At 41.5% G+C, this 20,506-nt stretch overlaps 1 protein-coding gene across 1 annotated transcript in view; it reads right to left on the reverse strand.

Moving 5' to 3' along the window:
* The window catches only part of SP9 (Sp9 transcription factor), a 921,284-nt gene that overhangs the window by 47,695 nt on the left and 853,083 nt on the right, over nt 1-20,506 (reverse strand). The gene's annotated exons all lie outside the window — the stretch shown is intronic.

Here is a 20,506-nt window from a genome sequence, read left to right on the forward strand (position 1 = left end):
ATTATGAAATTGGATCCTTATCAAATGCCATACACAAAAATCAACACAAACAAGAAATTTTGAAACCAGAGAAGGAATTTTCTCCCTTCCTTTTCTAGGGGTTGGCAAAAGGCAGCACTCAAGAGACAAGGTGGCTGGTGAAACTGGCTAGGGCCTTGGACCTACACCTTGTGATAAGAACCAGTAGGTAATTTCTGGAAGAGACAGAAATTTCTGTCAGTTCTCGTATTGGTACCTGGCCAGATCTTGCACTGGCTAGCTGTCTGAGCAGTTTCACCAAGTATCTAACTGAGACTGGGCAGGAGCAAAGCATGGAAGAAGGGCTGTGTTAGTCAAAGCCAACCTGGGTTGAAAGCTAGTCTTTTCGATAAGGAATTTGTGTTTTATAAACTTTTTTTTTTTTTTTTTGAGACAGAATCTCACTTTGTGGCCCAGACTGAAGTGCAGTGGTGGGATCTCGGCTCACTGCAACCTCCACCTCCTAGGCTCAAATGATTCTTGTGTCTCAGCCTCCCAAGTAGCTGGTGTTACAGGCATGCACCACCACGCCCAGCTTTGTGTGTGTGTGTGTGTGTGTGTGTGTGTGTGTTTAGTAGAGACGGGGTTTCTTCATGTTGGCCAGGCTGGCCTCGAATTCCTGGCCTCAAGTAGTCGGGCTACCTCAGCTTCCCAAAGTTCTGGGATTGCAGATATGAGTCACCGTTCCTGGCTTCCAGACTCTTAAAAGGGCGAGGGAAATCTCCTGCCCCTTTCTACAGGGAGAAGGAGTTGATACTTTAGCCAGACTCTGAGAAACTTACTAGATCACAATATTTTGTGGGCAGGTGTCACTGTAATTAAAGACATGAAAGTTTTTATTTTCCTTGCTTTTGTACCATGATAGTACCTTCTGCTCCAAATAGACATTTTGCTTTTTTGGGGTACTTTCTCTTCACTCGGGATAAATGAGCTCAAGTCTGCATCCTTGGGGAACGCTGGGTCATCTTTCTCTCTGTCCTTTTTCATTAGATACTTTAGTTTCTGGGTTAAGTATTCTTGCTTGGTCCAGGTAAAATTACTTGCATGTTTAAGAAGTTTAAAAAGTCTTTCTTAGGTGGACGCAGCGGCTCATGCCTGTAATCCTAGCACTTTGGGAAGCCGAAGCACGTGGACTACCTGAGCTCAGGAATTCAAGACCAGCCTGGGAAACATGGCAAAACCCCATCTCAACCAAAAATACAAAAAATTAGCCAGGTGTGGTGACGTGCACCTGTGGTCCCAAATACTCGAGAAGCTGAGGTGGGAGGATTGCTTGAGTCTGGGAGATGGAGGTTGCAGTGAGCCGAGATCCATCACTGCACTCCAGCCTGGGCAACAGAGTGAGACCCCATTAAAAAAATTATTGTGGCCTGGAAATTTCTATGAGCTAGATACACCAACCTGAACCTGTTCCTAATCTGACTTCATTCTATTGGTTGGGGAGAATTAATTCACTCTTGCATAGGCAACATCAAAGAATAAAAGGCAATATTTTCAGAGCTACCAAATGTTTCCAGTGGTGGCCAGATTCCAGGTCTACAGATGGTAGGTTTCATATGTTGTAAGTGTTTGCTCAGGCTCATGATAGGATAAACAACATGTTGGGTAGTGGGGTAGTGGATCTATAATAAACATACTAGATAATCCATGCTCTACAGGTGTTTTACATATAGAATTCTTTTATGTGTAAAACTGGGGAGAAAACAGCTGTTCCACAGTCCTTCCTATCCCAGCAGACTTTTTCTTTTAAAGGATAATGAATATATATTGCTCTCTGCACGTTCTCTATTTCTGCTGTCACAAAGATAATATCCAGGAGGCATTTGATTCTAGAAGATCCATTTGAAGATTGGTGAATACTACAGATTAATTTGGATGAATTTCTGGAAGTTGCACCCAACTATCCTGTCTCCTTTGAAGTGCCACACAGGACTGCAATTTGTCTGCTGCTGGCCTTCTGCAGCCTATTTTTGCAGTAGATGAAAGAATCAGCATCATGTAAATCACTTTACTGTTCAGACCCTCCCCATATAAGGAGCAAATCTGCATCGGTGGGAAGGTGATCCTTAAGTCATAATGGTGAAAAAAAGGGTGGTAACCTGAAGAGTGCTGTATGAGACCCATTTTCAGGCCTTTAGACTTAGAGGTGGACTACAGTAATGGAGGCTACCACAATGAGGAGCTGTTAGGATCATTGGAGGCATCTCCATCAGGAATCTGTCACCTTGTGCCAAGAGCCAGAAGCCCAGATGGTAGCCCTAGAATTCAGCTGCTCACCAGAAATTGTTCTGCTAATTTGATGGCCTTGTCTGTTGGGAGCAGGAAGAAAGGAATTGTAGCACTAAATTGAGAGCATTCCTGGGAACTTCAAAGGAGGACTATGAACTGAGAGTATTCACCACTTTCTGATTCCTTATGTCTGATTTATCACATAATTTAAGAATTCTCAAAAAAAGTTATTAATATGCTTACTTCAAGCAAGCATTCAAGGTACAAGTTTTTATGTGAAGATGTGTTTTAATTAGTTTAGGTATCTACCTAAAAGTGAAATTGCTGGCTTATATGATAGTTCTATGTTTAACTGTTTGAAATTGCCAGTGTTTTTCAAAGTAGACGTATTATTTTACATTGCCACCATCAATGTATGAAAGATCCAATTTCTTCACATCCTTGTCAGCACTTGTTATTGTCCATCCTTTTTATTATAGCCATCCTTGTAGTTGTGAAGTGGTGTCTAATTGTGGTTTTGATTTGAAGTTCCCTAACGATTAAAGTTAAACATCATTTATGTGCTTTTTGCCCTTTTGTATATTTTTTTTGGAGAAAAGTTTATTGATTCTTCTGTCCATTTAAAAATTGGGCTGTCAGTCGGGTGTGGTGGCTCACGCCTGTAATCCCAGAACTTTGGGAGGCCAAGGTGGGCAGATCACCTGAGGTCGGGAGTTTGAGACCAGCCTGACCAACATGGAGATAGCCCGTCTCTACTAAAAATACAAAATTAGCCGGGCGCGGTGGCTCACGCCTGTAATCCCAGCACTTTGGGAGGCCGAGGCGGGCGGATCACTTGAGGTCAGGAGTTCGAGACCAGTCTGGCCGACATGGTGAAACCCCTCTCTACTAAAAATACAAAAATTAGCCGGACGCGGTGGCGGGGACCTGTAATCCCAGCTACTCGGAAGGCTGAGGCAGGAGAATCGCTTGAACACGGGAGGCGGAGGTTGTGGTGAGCTGAGATCGAGGCCCTGCACTACAGCCTGGGCAACAAGAGCGAAGACTCCATCCCCAAAAAAAAAAAAAAAAAAAAAATCAAAAAATAAAAATACAAAATTAGCTGGGCTTGGTGGCACATGCCTGTAATTCTAGCTACTCGGGAGGCTGAGGCAGGAGAATTGCTTGAACTTGGGAGGCGGAGGTTGCAGTGAGCTGAGATCACGCCATTGCACTCCAGCCTGGGCATTAAGAGTGAAATTCCGTCTCAAGAAAATAAAAAAGAAAAAAAAATTGGGCTGTCTTTTGATTATTGAGTTGTGAGAGTTCTTTATATATTCTAGATACTAGACCTTTATCATGTATATGGTTTGTAAACACTTTCTTCTATTTTTTTGGTTTGTCTTTTCACTTTCTTGATGATGTCCTTTGAAACATAATTGTTTTTAATTTTGTTGAGGTCTAATTTATCTACTTTTTCTTGTTGCTGGTACTTTATGTGTCATAGCTAAGAAGTCATTGTCTAACCCAAGATCATGAAGATTTACTTTATGTTTTCTTCTAAGACTTTTATCGTGTCAGCTCTTACAGTTAGGACTTTGATTCATTTTGAATTAATTTTTTTTATGTCTTGTAAGACAAGGATCCAACTTGTTATTTTGCATTTGAACATCTATTTGTTTTCTAGGCATTTTTCCTGCTGCTTTTTTTTTTTTTTTTTTTTTTTTTTTGAGACAGAGTCTCGCACTGTCACCGAGGCTGGAGTGCAGTGGTGTGATCTCGGCTCACTGCAAGCTCTGCCTCCCGGGTTCACGCGATTCTCCTGCCTCAGCCTCCTGAGTGGCTGGGACTACAGGTGTGTGCCACCACCCCTGGCTAATTTTTTGTATTTTTGCTTCTATTTAAAATATGGAAAGTATTGATAAAAGAACTAATATAATTGTAATGAAATATAGTATTAACAATAAAACTGAAGATTCAGAATTTTCTGGTTTCTAGGTTCAAGTCCAAGTTACACTGGTTTTCATCTAAGGGAAACCACTAAATCTTTTTCACTTAATTTGTAATCACTTGAGCATCATAGATTTGTATAACTCTCTGAATGAGCTGCTGGCTATAGGTTTTTATAGTTTAAACGGGGCATTTTCAAAGAGCAAACTGCTTGAGCTGAGTCTGAATTCTTCACTTGGTAATTGGTTTTCTGAACATGAAGCAAGCATATTTAACCAATGGTGAAAAGTGTATTTTACATGTCTTATTTTAATATTACTTTCTCTTCTCATTTTTATAGCAATAATTGGACAGCCAGTACTTGAGCTTTACCCTCTTATTTCATTGCATTTATTGACTTGGATTTAGTCAATAGTAGTTGTTAGATCTAAATCCTGTTCTTCTATCACTTATAATATTCCCTTGCCTCTTTGTAACTGAAGGTAGGAAGTTATTTTATTCAGAAGTGGCCAATGAAATTAATTGACCCAACAGACAAAATATCTCAAATTAGGAAAGTCTGACTTCATCTACCTCATTTTTTGAAATTAGTGCAATTGCCAGTTTAGCACTCTTGGTCAAGGAAATATTGGCTACCTTTGAAAATGTTATAGAAAGAAAAGCAGAGATAGTGTTGTACCTATTTTCCTCAAAGACTTTCAGACCTAAGGCTAATCTCCAATCTGGCTGCCATGGAACTGGCATTCTAGGCCGGGCGCGGTGGCTCAAGCCTGTAATCCCAGCACTTTGGGAGGCCGAGACGGGTGGATCACGAGGTCAGGAGATCAAGACCATCCTGGCTAACATGGTGAAACCCCGTCTCTACTAAAAAATAACAAAAAACTAGCCGGGCGATGTGGCGGACGCCTGTAGTCCCAGCTACTCAGGAGGCTGAGGCAGGAGAATGGCGTGAACCCGGGAGGCGGAGCTTGCAGTGAGCTGAGATCCGGCCACTGCACTCCAGCCTGGGTGACAGAGCAAGACTCCGTCTCAAAAAAAAAAAAAAAGAAAAAAAAAAAAGAATGTGAATTATTAATGCACCATAGCACTGTCACCAACAGACCACAAAATCTATCTTTAAAATTCTTTTACATACATAGTAGATTCTATTGTGGCACTGTGTGCTCTCAAAGCTGCAGATACGTTTTAGAAAACACTGATGAAGCCATTACTGCTCTGTCCATTTGTTCATGTATATATCACTATTCAAGAAATTTAAGAACCATAATGATGGAAAATCACACAGAAAGAAAAGAAAAGGAACATGGACTCTGTCAGAAACAAGGGCTACATTTTTATTCAAGAGGTCCCTAATGATGGAAAATCACCGTGAAAGGCAGAGCCGAAACCGGGATTCCATAAAGGACCTGACACACATCAGTAGTACAAGTAGGAGAACAGTCATAGCAGACGCATAAAAATAAAGAAAAACAAAATTAACGAGAGACAAGCTGTACTGGGGCTGACGCACAAAACAGCAACAAATCACAGCAAATTCTGAAGATTAATTTAAAAGAATCTTCTGAAATAAGCAGGGAGACAGACCGCATCAATATTAATGAAGCTGAAATGGAACTCCAAAAGAGTCACTGCATAAAATGGCACATGAAATGTTTTGTTTTTAAATGGATTGTAGATTGGATCACAGGACCATCAGGAAAATGAAGGGACATTCACGAGAACATCATAACGGGGCCAGCTGTGTGATAAGCAATTACAACATCAGTGCTAAAATCTCCCATGTAAAAGAAAAACATCAGTGTTGAAATAAAAGAAAATGTCAACAGTCTGCAGATGAGGTAGAAGAAAGTGAATAATAGATTTTATTGAGACTCAAGAGCCTGCACTGTCAATATCGAATGTCTTTGATAAAACAGACAATAGGCATTCGAAGAAAGATCAGAATTTGACTCCATCTTGTACTGCACTCAATTTCCCTTCAGATTGTCAGCTAAGGCAGCCCTGGAATCAGCCCAACGCTTTCACTACTTAACTACTTGCTGCTTATAAACCAGATGCTTTAGGAAGCTGTATAACTTTGATGGGCTCCTAGAGTTCTGCCGATATCTCTCTCATGTTTCCCTATAAATCAAATTTTAAAATAAATAGTTTAAGTATACGAATAGTTCTGGCTACTTAAGGGATGCTACAGTCCAAAGTTTTATAAAGTGAAGGTGTTTTCATTAAAACATGAATGCTCATATGCCCATTGTGGGGCTATGGAGTGCTGGTCTTTGGTTGGACAGGTCCTGGAGCCATGCAGCAATGTCTTCTGGTAATTCCACTTGGCATTTCCATTGCTATGTATACCACAGAGGGAGCAAATAACACCCACTTCAAGCTTTTTCTCTCTTCCTATAGCTCTACAACATTTACGATTGCAGGTTGTTGAGCTATTTTAACCACTAGCTGAACCACAGTCTTCTTGGAGGGGAAGGAGGAGCATAGTGAGGATTACTCCCCATTCACAAGTAGAAAAGCAAGTCATGTCTGGCACAAAACAGCCCCTGTAAGGCCAGTTTCTTCACTATCTTCCCCAGAAAAGATAGGTGGGAAGTTATGGGCATTTGTGAGGAACTTAAACGAGGAAGTCCTTTTTTTTTTTTTTTTTTTTTTTTGAGACAGTTTTGCTCTTTGTTGCCCAGGCTGGAGTGCAGTGGCGAGATCTCAGCTCACTGCAACCTTCACCTCCAGGGTTCAAGCGATTCTCCTGTCTCAGCCTCCTGAGTAGCTGGGATTACAGGTGCCCACCACCACGCCCGGCTAATTTTTGTATTTTTAGTGGATACAGGGCTTCACCATGTTGGCCAGGCTGGTCTCGAACTGCTGACCTCAGGTCATCCACCCACCTCGGCCTCCCAAAGTGCTGGGATTACAGGCGTGAACCACCACGCCTGGCCACTAGAAGTCCTTTTACAAAGCTTTGCTCTCTGCACTACCGTAAGGAAATAATATTAGCTCTGTGGTGATATTAAAATATCTTCACAGATTCTTTGGAATTCTTCCCTTTAGGACGTGGCATTTAATTCTCCTCTCCTTGATAGCTTGCTGGACTTAATGACAAATAGCATATGATGAAAATGATGGGTCCTGCTGTTAGAGACTGGGTCATAAAAGTCACTGTGTCTTCATCCTTGCTCTCCCTTGAAACACTGACTCTGGGGAAAGCAGTTGCCATGTCGTGAGGACACTCAAGCAGTCCTATGGAGAGGCCTTCCTGGGTGAGGAACTGAAGCCTCCCACAGGAGTGAGTGAGGCCTTCTGTCAAGAACCGTATGAATGAGCCATCCTCTAGCTCCAGGCAAGCTTCAGATGACTTTAGCTCTGGTCAACATCTTGGCAAAGGTTTTGGATAGTGGTGGGGAGAAGAAAACAGAATGATTTTGTCGTTTAAACGTAAACCTCTCATTAACAATGTAGAATATGATGCTATTTTTCTCTACTGGACTCTCCCTACAGAACTTTCCTGTTCTCCTGCGTTACCACCCTATTCCTCATTCTCAGAGAAAGGAGGCACCATTAATCTGGGTCTATCAATGTTTTGGCAACACACTTACAGCCTACACTGCATCTATAACCCACGTTCCTTCAACTTCACTCCCCTCCCACGTAATGCCAACCCCTCCATTGGTACCCTGGATTCCATTCTCCTCTGTTTTCTCAGAGAACTTGTTACTGTTTTTTCCTTTTCTTAACTTTAATCCCTCTCTACTGGCTCCTTTCCATCAAAATTTAAGCATCTTCAAGTGTCTCTCATTTTAAAGGTTCTTTGAAATACCAAGTAGTGAGTACAACTAAACTGTGTGAAATTATAAAACCCAGGCAAAGCTTTGATAAAAGAACTTGACTCCTCCAACTGCAGAAAGCATCTTCCCAGAGAGCCTTTGCACTTCATGTGCTAATGATACATTCCTTCAAAACAAATATTTGTTAAGCACCTTCCAGGATTGGGATGGAAAGCTGGAAATGTTTTTATTCAACAGAAAAATAGAAAATAGAAGTTGGCTCCAAAATTCCCACTGAAATATACATATATTGTTCATGAGTTTCTTAGTTAGAAAAAGAAGGCCAGGTGCAGTGGTGGCACACACCTATAATCCTAGTACTTTGGGAGGCCAAGATGCAAGGATTGTTTGAGTCCAGGAAGTAGAGACCAGCCTAAGCAACATAAGGAGACCTTTTTCTTCTTAGACAGGCGTGGTGGTGTGCCTGTAGTCCCAGCTACTTGAAAGGATAAGTCAAGAGGGTAACTTGAGCTCACGAGTTGTCAGCTGCTGTGAGCTATGATCATGCCACTGTACTCCAGCCTGGGTGACAGAGCAAGACTCTGTCTCAAAAAAAAAAAAAAAAAAAAAGAGAGAGAGAGAGACAGAGACAGTAAAGAGAATTAAGTTTTCTTTATAGTTGGGAAGGTATAACTATAAATAAGGTCTGAATGCTTAGCCATTTGGATGAAGCCATTCCACCAAAACGATTTATTCTACTTCTTAGCCCTAACAAACAAAACCAGGCTGGGTATGGTGGCTCACGTCTGTAATCCCAGCACTTTGGGAGGCTGAGGTGGGCGGATTACTTGAGCTCAGGAGTTTAAAACCAGTCTGGGCAACATGGTGAAACCCTATCTTCACATACACACACACACACAAAATACACACACACACATACACACAACAATTAGCCAGGCATGGTGGTATGTGCCTGTAGCCCCAGCTACTCAGAAGGCTCAGAAGGAAGGAGGATCGCTTGAGCCTAGGAGGCAGAGGTTGCAGAGAGCCACGATTGCACCACTGCACTCCAGCCTGGGCGGCAGAGCCAGACCCCGTCTTGAAAAAAATATATAAAAGAACCAGAAGTATGGAAACTTTTACAGATTCCTGACATTAAAACACATAACACATCCACACCCACAACATACAGCCATATTCTTTTTTTTTTTCCCTGTTTTTTTTTTGTGTGTGTGTGTGATGGAGTCCTGCTCTGTCATCTAGGCTGGAGTACAGTGGCACAATCTCAGTTCATTGCAACCCCTGCCTCCCATGTTCAAGTGATTCTCCTGCCTCAGCCTCCTGAGTAGCTGGGATTACAGGCACGCACCACGATGCCCGGCTAATTTTTGTATTTTTAGTAGAGATGGGTTTTCACCATGTTGGCCAGGCTGGTCTCGAACTCTCGACCTCAAGTGATCCACCTGCCTCGGCCTCCCAAAGTACCAAGATTACAGGCGTGAGCCACCGTGCCCGGCTACAGCCATACTCTTATATACTCAAATATTCTATAGTTAAAGATGACTTAATACAATTTGAAGATCTGACTTTTTAAGAAAAAGAAGCATTTATAATAGCATCAAAACTATGTTTTTGTCTAAAGACCCACAAAACAAGTACACTAAAAATGACATAACACTGTTGAAAGGAATTAAAGAAGATCTAAATAAAGAAAAGTTATACTTTGTTCATGGAGTTGGAAATCCAACATTGCTAAGATGTCAGTTCTCCCCAGTTGATCTATAGATTCAATGCAATAAAAAAACCTCTGCAGGCTGTTTTGTAGAAATTGACAAACTAATACTAAAATTTGCATGAAAATGCAAAAGATCTAGAATAGCCAAAACAACCAAAAAAGAACAAAGTTGAAAGACTTATGCTATCTGATTTCAAGGCTTTATAAAGCTTCAGTAACCAAGACAATTATTTGAGTGTATTTTGAAATATACGTTCAGGTATATTGGCACAAATATAGACAAATGAAATAGAAAAGAGTTAAGATATGTAGGCCCACACTATATGGACAACAGATTTTTTGACAAAAGTATAAAGGTAATTCAAGATAATCTTTCCAACAAGTGGTGCTGGAACTCTTATATATCCATATGCAAAACAATGAATGTGTGTATACTTATCGAGTTGCACATTTTAAATATAGTTCATCGTATGTCATTTATACCTCAACAAAAAGATCTGCTGGGTGTGGTGGCTCATGCCTGTAATCCCAGCACTTTGGGAGGACAAGGCGGGTGGATCACCTGAGGTCAGGAGTTTGAGACCAGCCTGGCCAACATGGCGAAACCCTGTCTCTACTGAAATTACAAAAAATTAGCTGGGCGTGGTTGTGCACGCCTGTAGTCCCAGCTACTCTGGAGGATGAAGCAGGAGAATTGCTTGAACCTGGGAGGTGGAGGTTACAGTGAGCCAAGATGGCACCACTGCACTCCAGCCAGGGTGACAGAGTGAGACTTGATCTCAAAATAAATAAATAAATAAATATCCAATTTCTGAAGATCGAACATGTAATTGCCAGATGACATTGTCAGAAGTCTTTCTTTTTTTTTTTTTTTTTTTTTTTTGAGACGGAGTCTCGCTCTGTAGCCCAGGCTGGAGTGCAGTGGCCGGATCTCAGCTCACTGCAAGCTCCGCCTCCCGGGTTCACGCCATTCTCCGGCCTCAGCCTCCCGAGTAGCTGGGACTACAGGCGCCCGCCACCTCGCCCGGCTATTTTTTGTATTTCTTAGTAGAGACGGGGTTTCACCGTGTTAGCCAGGATGGTCTCGATCTCCTGACCTCGTGATCCGCCCATCTCGGCCTCCCAAAGTGCTGGGATTACAGGCTTGAGCCACCGCGCCGGGCCGTCAGAAGTCTTTCAAATCATAATTGGAATGTCATCAGGGTTAGGATTTCCTGTGGATGGATAAACACGAGAGGTGAGAATTTGGTCAAGATCACCCTCCCCCTTGGTAAATTCCCATTAGGCTAAATTCAGATATTATCATTAGATTATCTTTTTTTGAACATGAAACATTTTCTTATTGTATACAATTAGAATTGGTGATCTGAGGAGGTCAGGAGATCGAGACCATCCCAGCTAACACGGTGAAACCTCGTCTCTACTAAAACTACAAAAAATTAGCCAGACATGGTGGCGGGCGCCTGTAGTCCCAGTTACTTGGGAGGCTGAGGCAGGAGAATGGTGTGAACCCAGGAGGCAGAGCTTGCAGTGAGCCGAGATCACACCACTGCACTCCAGCCTGGGTGACAGAGTGAGACTCTGTCTCAAAAAAAAAAAAAAAAAGAATTGGTTATCAGAACCAATTGCCAATATGCTAATAGATTTTAACTTCGAAATAAGAAAAGTAATTCTCCAAAATAAACTCTGATTTTAGAATGATACAATTCTGCCAGGTATTCTTTTCCTACTGTCCTTGATAATCTGAGTTTGCATTATAATATTAGACTAGAAATCCTATTTTATTCTTTCATTCATTTATTAGAGATAAGGTCTTGCTCTGTCCCCCAGGTTGCAGTGGAGTGTTGCAATCATAGCTCACTGCAGCCTCAAACTCCTAGCTGAAGTGATCCTCCTGCCTCAGCCTCTTGAGTAGCTAGGACTATGGATAGGTGCACGCCACCATGCTTGACCCCTATTAAATTTAATGTCCAACCATGCGAAGGAAATTAAATGATTCCCAGAATCACCCAGAGTAAAATTCTGAGGGCACCAATTTAGCTTTAATCCATCAGCATAATAGCAATTAGAATAACAATTAGGCTTGGTTTAGTGGCTAAGAGGTTTGTCATTCAAAAGACCTGGGTTAAATGTCCATCAAGGGATAAATAGATAAACAAAATATGGCATATACATTCAATGACATATTATTCAGCCTTAAAAAAGAATGTAATTCTGATGCTACAACACAGATGAACCTTGAAAACATTATGCCAAGTGAAATAAACCAGACACAAAAGGACATGTATTATGTGATTGTACTTACATGAGATACACAGAATAGTCAAATTCACAGAGACAGAAAGCAGACAGAAAGCGGGATAGTTGTTACCAGGGGGTAGGGAAAAGGGAAAATGAGGAGTTATTGCTTAATATGTATAGAGTTTCAATTTGGGATCGTGGAAAAATTGTGGAGATGGACAGTGGTGATGGTTGCACAATATGAACATGTGTAATGCCACTAATTTGTACACTTACAAATGGCTAAAATGGTCAATTTTATGTTATGCATATATTACCACAATTTTTGAAAAAGGACTAGTTGAGAACCATTTCTGCCATTTACAAGTTATGAGATCTTGGGTTGTATGGGAGCCACAGGTTCCTCATCTGCAAGTAGGAATAATACCTACCTATGGAGTTTTTGTGAGAATTAAATAAAATAAATTACGTAAAGTATTTATACTGCTTTTTGCACAAAGTAAAAGTGAAGAAATGGTAGCTATTATTATAAAACATATTTATTTACCTCTGTATCTCTAAGGTCAACAATTTGTTGATGAATAAATGAATATGTGAAGAAACAAATGAATTATAGGGCACTGTTTCCAGTGTGTCTGACATGTTAGAACAATAACAATAAAAATGACTACTAATGTTGATTTTTTTGAGATAGGGTCTTGCTCTGTCATCCAGGCTGGAGTGCAGTGGAGCAATCACAGCTCACTGTAACCTTGAACTCCTGCCTCAGCTTCCGGTGTCTGGCTAATTCTTGTATTTTTTGTAGAGACAAGGTCTCACTATGTTACCAGGGCTGGGCTCAAGCTCCTGGGCTCAAGTGATCTATTCTCCTCTGCCTTCCAAAGCACTGGGATTACAGGTGTGAGCCACCACACCTGGCCTAATATTTGTATAACAAGTGAGTTTATAGAGCGCTTTCAATACATCACTTTGTTTGAAGGTCACAATAACAAAATGAGTTATCGCCTATGAGACCGTGCAACACACAGCAGGGCAGCAATTGGGGCAGTTAGGAGGATGGAAGAGTGGAGGCCACTACATTTAAACTTTTTTTTTTGAGACGGAGTCTCACTCTGTCGCCCAGGCAGGAGTGCAGTGGCGCAATCTCGGCTCACTGTAACCTCTGCCTCCCGGGTTCAAACCATTCTCTTGCCTCAGCCTCCCGAGAAGTTGGGATTACAGGCAAGTGCCAACACACCTGGCACACCAATGGGGTTTCACCTTATTGGCCAGGCTGGTCTCGAACTCCTGACCTCAGGTGATCTGCCCGCCTCGCTTCCCAAAGTGCTGGGATTACAAGAGTGAGCCACCGCGCCCTGCCTAAATTTAAACTTTAAATCCAGATTCTGAGTCCAGAGTGTTTCCCACAGATATAACATAAAGTTACCAACAGGATGGAAAAATGTACAGAACATATGATCACATAAAGGGTTGGTAGGGAGTACTGCAGTTTGGTTACTTTGCCCCAGATCTCCTTCTTTCTTCACACCTAAAAATTTAAACTTGATTTTTATTTATTTATTTTGTTGAGACGGAGTTTCACTCTGCCACCCAGGCTGGAGTGCAGTGGCACGATCTCGGCTCGTAAGTGAGAGGAAAAGAGGACAAGAAAGAGAGGAATCTGACATTGATTACCACAAAGGAAGAAGAAGCATGGCCCCTAATCTCATTTCCACTGCTGTAAAAAAGCCCTGGAGAACAAAGGGCAGCTGTCCCATTACATCGACCATGACTTTTCCCATTGCTTAAGTCACTCTCCTCCTCCACATGAATAAGACACTGCAATTTATATAGGATGGAAGATAGATAATGCAAAGTCAGAAACAGACAAGGTAGCAGAGTTAGTACAAAATCCAGATTGGATTTAGACTGATTTTTTTGCTAGAAACTGAGTCGGACAGTGACTTATGCAATAAGTGAGGAAGTTTTTGCTGGAAACTGAAGAGGACAGTGACTCAAGCAATAAGTGAGGAAGGAACAGGCCAAGAAATGGGACTGTCTTCCTTTACTGCTCCCGAGTATTTTGTGGCAATGAAAATGACGCTCTATAGTCTCCCATGTATTATTTTCCTTGGCAACTATTCCTCCGTAATTCCCTGAGCTGTCTTTTGTTTGTTTGTTTTTAAAGACTAGATTTTTTGGAGGTGTTATGTTCTATCTGCAAAATGGAATTTCTGCCTTTAAATTCTACAGTTGAAGTGTGTACCAAATTCTTCATGTCCTTTAAAATGTAAGAATCGAGTCACGAGAAAGCTGGATAGCCATACAATCATCCTGAAAAGTGCTTGAAGCAAAGCTTTAGTGAGGTGATTTCAACCTCAAACTGTATAGCAAGCACACGGTTCTCCCAATGCCTTCATCATGATAGAGATGATCTTCCTGTAGTCTCTTTTGTTGTATGTCTGCCTAGGATGCTCTTTCCGGCTCTAATGAGTGAGGCTACAGACACATGTCACCGCTCCTTTCTCTTTACTCCTCTGACCTCAGAGAGCATGCAGCCAGATTCTGTCTCCATCGTTACTGCAGAAAGTGCTATCTTTAAAGGAAGATGCCTTTTGCAATCTTTTAAGAACTCCAGCTGGTCCAACAAAGGTTGTAACTCTTTATTTTGGGGTGTCTTTATAAAAGCAACACTCTATAACTATCTGTTTTCTTATGTAAAATTCCCCCCAAGTCCTTAATCACTAGGCTCAACAATGCACTCAGGAGGTGTAAAGGCTACAAGTAAGATGTGAAAAGCTCAGTTTAAGAATTATAAACATGTTATTAATTATACATGGTAAATAATACATGGTAAATAACATACGTGTTATTAATTATACCTTAACCTTCAGTTACGGTCAACTGAAACTTCTTTAATGAACATTTGTATGACGTATTTTCAGATCACATCAAGTTGTGGGTCTAATGAAAGATACAGAGAAAATTTAATATGGATGTGAATGACATTTTGATAGTTTCTAAGGCTACTGGTGTCTCTATCAGAAAAAGAAATATATGCTCCTAGATAGTCAGGGTCCAGAGAAAAAGTCTGGTCATAGCAGTAACACACATACTGCCTTTAACTGCTTCTGGGTTAAAAAGCAACTGAGGCATACAGAACACTGATGACAGATGATGCTGATAATGTAATGGTACCTATTGGTCGTGCAGGACCCCCGGAAAAATGCAGCTCCAGATCGGAGGGCCATGTGTTAGCTGGCCCTTCACAAAGTTTGAAGGAAGGAGTAGGTGGCCTATATAATAGGTATTAAAAAGAAGATTCTGGAGGAGTGCACAGGGAATATATTTGTTTGCTAGAGGTGCAATAACAAAGTGCCACAGATTGGATGGCTTAAACAACAGAAATTTATTTCCTTGTAGTTCTGGAAGTTAGGAGTCTAAGATCAAGGTGACAGCAGAGTTGGTTTCTTCTGAGGCCTGTGTCCTGGCTTGTAGATGGCCAGCTTCTCCTTCTGTCTTCACATGGTCATCCTTTTTTGTCTGTGTCCTAATCTCCTCTTCTTATAAGGACGCCAGTCATATTGGTTTGAACAACCTGTATGACCTCATTTTACCTTAATTATGTCTTTACCCTGTCTCCAAATACAGCCATATTACAAGGTATGGGGATTGGGAGGCTAGGATTTCAACATATGAATTTTGAACACAATTCAACCTAATTCAGCCCATAACAGAACATTGTAGGCAGGGGCATGAAGACATGAAAGCACATGATGATGACTGAGTGTTTGCTATGGCAGAAACATAATGCACTCCTGGAAGAGGGAAGAGAGATGGGGCTGGACAGGTGGATGGGGCTCATAGGATTAAGGGTCTTACCTGCCAAGCTAAGGAGTTTGGACTTTATCCTGAAGACTATGAGGAGCCATAGAAAAATTGAAATTATGGAAATAACGCAACCAAATTTTGAATGCTCTGTCTGCATTGTAGGGACTGGATTGTAGAAAGGAAAAGTGTTTAAAGGCAGAGAAACTAAGACGTTAAAGGTGAATCTAGAGAGGCAGGGTAAGCTAGAAGGAGACGGTTTTTAGGATGCCATGCAGACACTGTAGGGGAGGAAATGGTATGGAATTACCTGAGACTATAAATGAGGAAGTTGACAGAATAACGTCCTGAAGGAAAGCAAAGCGGCACAAAAGGCACAGAGAAAGAGAACAACGAAGAAAGGAGAAAAAAAAGTGAGGATGAGGAAAGAGTCAAATACGTTTGTAAATGGTTGAGAATCTTAAAATCCCAGGCTGATGGCCTCTATTTTGTTGCTTTTTCTTCTACCGCGAGTATGGTAATCTGAGATTGAAGAGAATAGCAAATGTTTGGAGTAGTCACTGTGAATAGAAAGGGAGAATAACCGTTTCTGAGCCACACTGAAACCCCAGCAGAGGTAAGATTCTCTTAAGGGTGTGAAGAGGCCAGAGGACAGCAGTCCTAGACCCAAGAAATTGAACTGGGTTGATTTCTGTTTGCGCAGTGACAGGATCGAGGGGGCCAAAATCCTGGACTGAGGGAATTGAGGGGGCTGGGGAGAGGGTGGCTGATGATTTGGGATCCAGGCATGAGGGGAAGGAAAGGAAGCAGGAGGGGGCTAGAAGTCTGAACATCTAAGATGCTAGGGGTAGAGATGAGGCTGAAGAGCAGGTTTCATGACAGGATAGACATGGAATGAAGATGCCTAGGCAGTGGTGGTGAAAAAGTGAGGTGTCTGCTGAAAGATTTCAGAGGAAGAACAGTTTCAGGCAGTGACAAGGTCTTAAAGTCAGTATTAAATGAGAGGAGCTGTGTGCAGAGATTACCTAAGAGAAATTTATATTAGACCTAAGGGAAACATTTCATAAAAGTTCTATCAACATGGCTCTGTTGTTTGGTCGTTTTTAACTTTAGGCTTAAGGAAATATTGGAAACCTCTGTTTCCTAAGGAAGATGAAAGTGAGAAGATGAAGTTCTGAAAAGCAAGTACATCTGGGGACCGTCAATTATATGTAAAGACAAAACACTCTCAGAACAAGAAACAGGACGGGGAGGCAAGCACTCTGCCTGTTGCTATGTTAAATAACTAGCTGGAAAAGAATTCTTTGCCCAAATCTTCATAACAAGGCAATTTTATTTGGTTTATACTTCCCATAAATCTTGAAACAAGAGAACTTTTATTTAAGTTTTGTTATATAAATCCCCACCCCCCACCTCTGAAAAACAGCTTGAATTCTCTTTTATGTTCTTGTCATCCTCCTGGGGTTATGAGTTCGATTAGTAGAGTGGACCTGTAATTTCTAACTTCACACTCTACACTTCATCTAAGTATTCATTATAGCCCCAATTTCTCCCTCCAGAAAAGAGTTTTTCTTTAGACAACTTCCTTTTCTAAAATACTGTCTACAATCTTAACGTAAAACCAAAAAAGAAAGAAAAAAGAAACTAAACTAAAAACAGAAACAAATATTAATCTTATTTAAAATATTCTGTAGGAATCCTTAAAGTAAATAAAACCATAAATTAATGTTTATAGCATTATTCTTATAGACAAAAAGCAAAAACAACCCAATTGTCTATCAACTGATGGATGAATGAACAAAATGTGGTATATCCATGTAACTGAAAATCACTTGGCAATAAAAAGAAGTAAAGTACCGATACATGCTAAAACATGAGTGCATCTTGAAAACATGCTCAGTGTGATGGTTAATTTTATAGGTCAACTTGACCAGGACATAGGGTATGCAGATTAAGCATTATTTCTATATGTGTCCGTGAAGCTGTTGCTGGATGAGATTAGCATTTAAAATGGGAGACTGAGTAAAAAAGACTGCCCTCCCCAGTGTGGGTGAGCATCAGCCAATCCAGTGGGACCCTAAATAGAATAGAAAGGTGGAGGAAGGGGGAATTCCTTCTCGCTGCCTGAATGCTTGAGCTGGGACATGTTTTCTCCTGCCCTCAACTGGATTGATACATCTCTGGGGCTCCAGATTGCAGAGGGCAGATCGTGGGATGTCTCAGTCTCCATAATTGCATAAGCCAATGCCTTACAATAAATATCTTCCATGTATTGATCTTTTTTTTTTTTTCATTTGACACCTATGGTATGAATTGTCTGCCTATCAATCAATCATCTATCTATGTATTCATCTATCAAATCTATTTATCTATATCCATCCATCCTATTGGTTCTGTTTTCTGAAGAACCCTGACTAATACACTAGGCGATGGAAACTAAATACAAGAAGCCACACACTGTAGGGTTCTTTTGGTTTTGTTTTTTGTTTTTGTTTTCGTTTTGAGACAAAGTCTCACTCTGTTGCCCAGGCTAGAGTGCAGTGGTGCGATCTCGGCTTACTGCGAGCTCCGCCTCCCAGGTTCAAGCCATTCTCCTGCCTCAGCCTTCAGAGTAGCTGGGATTACAGGCACGCATCACTAAACCAGCTAATTTTTGTATTTTTAATAGGGATGGGGTTTCACCATGTTGTCCAGGCTGGTCTTGAACTCCTGGCCTCAAGTGATCCGCCCACTTTGGCCTCCCAAAGTGTTGGGATTACAGGTATGAACCATGGCACCCGGCCTGTATGGTTCTACTTATTTAAAATATTCAGTATAGGCAAATCCATAGAGACAGAAAGTAGATGAGTGGTTTCCAGGGGCAAGGGTCAGGGAAATGGGAAACAACTGCTAATGGGTACAGGATTTCTTTCAGGGGGTGTTGAAAATGTTCTGGAATTAGATAGTGGTAATGATTATACAACTTTATGAAAATACTTAAAAAACGCTGAGTCGGCCGGGCGCGGTGGCTCAAGCCTGTAATCCCAGCACTTTGGGAGGCCGAGATGGGCGGATCGCAAGGTCAGGAGATCGAGACCATCCTGGCTAACCTGGTGAAACCCCGTCTCTACTAAAAAAAAATACAAAACACTAGCCGGGCGAGGTGGCTGGCGCCTGTAGTCCCAGCTTCTTGGGAGGCTGAGGCAGGAGAATGGCGTGAACCCGGGAGGCGGACCTTGCAGTGAGCTGAGATCCGGCCACTGCACTCCAGCCTGGGCGACAGAGCAAGACTCCGTCTCAAAAACAAACAAACAAACAAACAAACAAAAAAAAACGCTGAGTCATACACCTTTAAAAGGCAAATTTTATGTTATGCAAATTATATCTCATCAAAAATAAAGTGCATAAAGCTACTAGAGATTAAAGTAAGGTCTATTTTACACATAGGTTTCACTATTAAAAATAAAGCATTTGCTGAAATTTAATGCCCCTATGTCTAGTTTATTTTGCCTTTTTATACTCATTCATCACTCCTAAGCTATTAAATTATCTGACTTGAGGTTTTTTAAATGGGGCCAAACTCATCTTTTAATCTGATCATATTTTATTTTTGTTTGAAAAGATTTCTACATACATTAAACAGTAAAGATCAAATCCAAGGACTTGTTTTTCAATTTTTTCCTTTTGACATAGGGTCTCACTTTGTCACCCAGGCTGCAGTGTAGTGGCATGAACATGGCTCACAGCCTTGACCTCCCAGGCTCAAGCAATCCTCCCACCTCAGTCCCCTAAGTAGCTGGGACTACAGGTGCACACCACTATGCCTGGCGAATTTTTGTATTTTTGTTTTGCTAGAGATAGGGTTTTGCCATGTTGCTCACGCAGGTCTCAAACTCCTGAGTTCAAGCAATCCACCTGCCTTGGCCTCCCAAAGTGCTAGTCTTACAGGCATGAGTCACTGTGCCTGGCAGCAGATAGTATTAATGTTTTTTAAATCACAGGCCTTTGCAGCCAAGGTGCTGCACCTGAGATAACATACCTGAAGACACTGATCTGCTCCTGGACCTTATTTAGATGACAAGATCCCGGACTTTGAGCTGATGCCTTCACGGTATGAGAGGTGAGTGTATTTTGCACATGTGAATTGTTGTGGCTTGGGAGTGGGCTCTGTAGCTAGTCTCCAAAGATTGCCTCTCATCCCCCAACAAATACTTCTACTTGTATGTATTTCCCACTCTTCACATCAAGAGATGGTGCTCACTTCTCTTTCCTCAAATCTCGCTGACTTTGACCAAAAGAATATAGTCAAAGTGATGTTCTAGGTCTCCTGGACCCAGACTTCAAGAAAATTGGCAGCTTCTACTTCCTATTTCTCCTCAAATGCTCACTCTTTGAACTCAGCCAGCATGCTGTGAGATAACCGAGCTACATGGAGAGGACATGCAGAAGAGAACTGAGGCGTCCTCACCAATAACCCTTGCTGCCCAGCACGAAATGCCAGTCTAAATGAGTGAGGCCATTTTGGATCTTTGAGCGATCCCAGAGACCAACCTGATACCACGTGAAACAGAAGAACTACTCAAACAACCCACAGAAATGTGAGATAGCCTAAATTATTGTGTCAAGCTACTAAGATTTGGTTGATAGAAGACTACAGGGTAAGGGAAGTAATACCTGCAGGGTGCTCTCATCCTGTGTCAGGTAGCCTGCTTATCAGTGTACACACCACTTTTGTTAACTTTCATAAAGCCTTTGTGAAGAAAATGGTGGTAGAAGCAGGAAAATAAGACTGAGATAAGTAAAT

The sequence above is a fragment of the Macaca thibetana genome, chromosome 12 (assembly GCF_024542745.1).
Source record: "Macaca thibetana thibetana isolate TM-01 chromosome 12, ASM2454274v1, whole genome shotgun sequence".
Lineage (NCBI taxonomy): Eukaryota > Metazoa > Chordata > Mammalia > Primates > Cercopithecidae > Macaca > Macaca thibetana.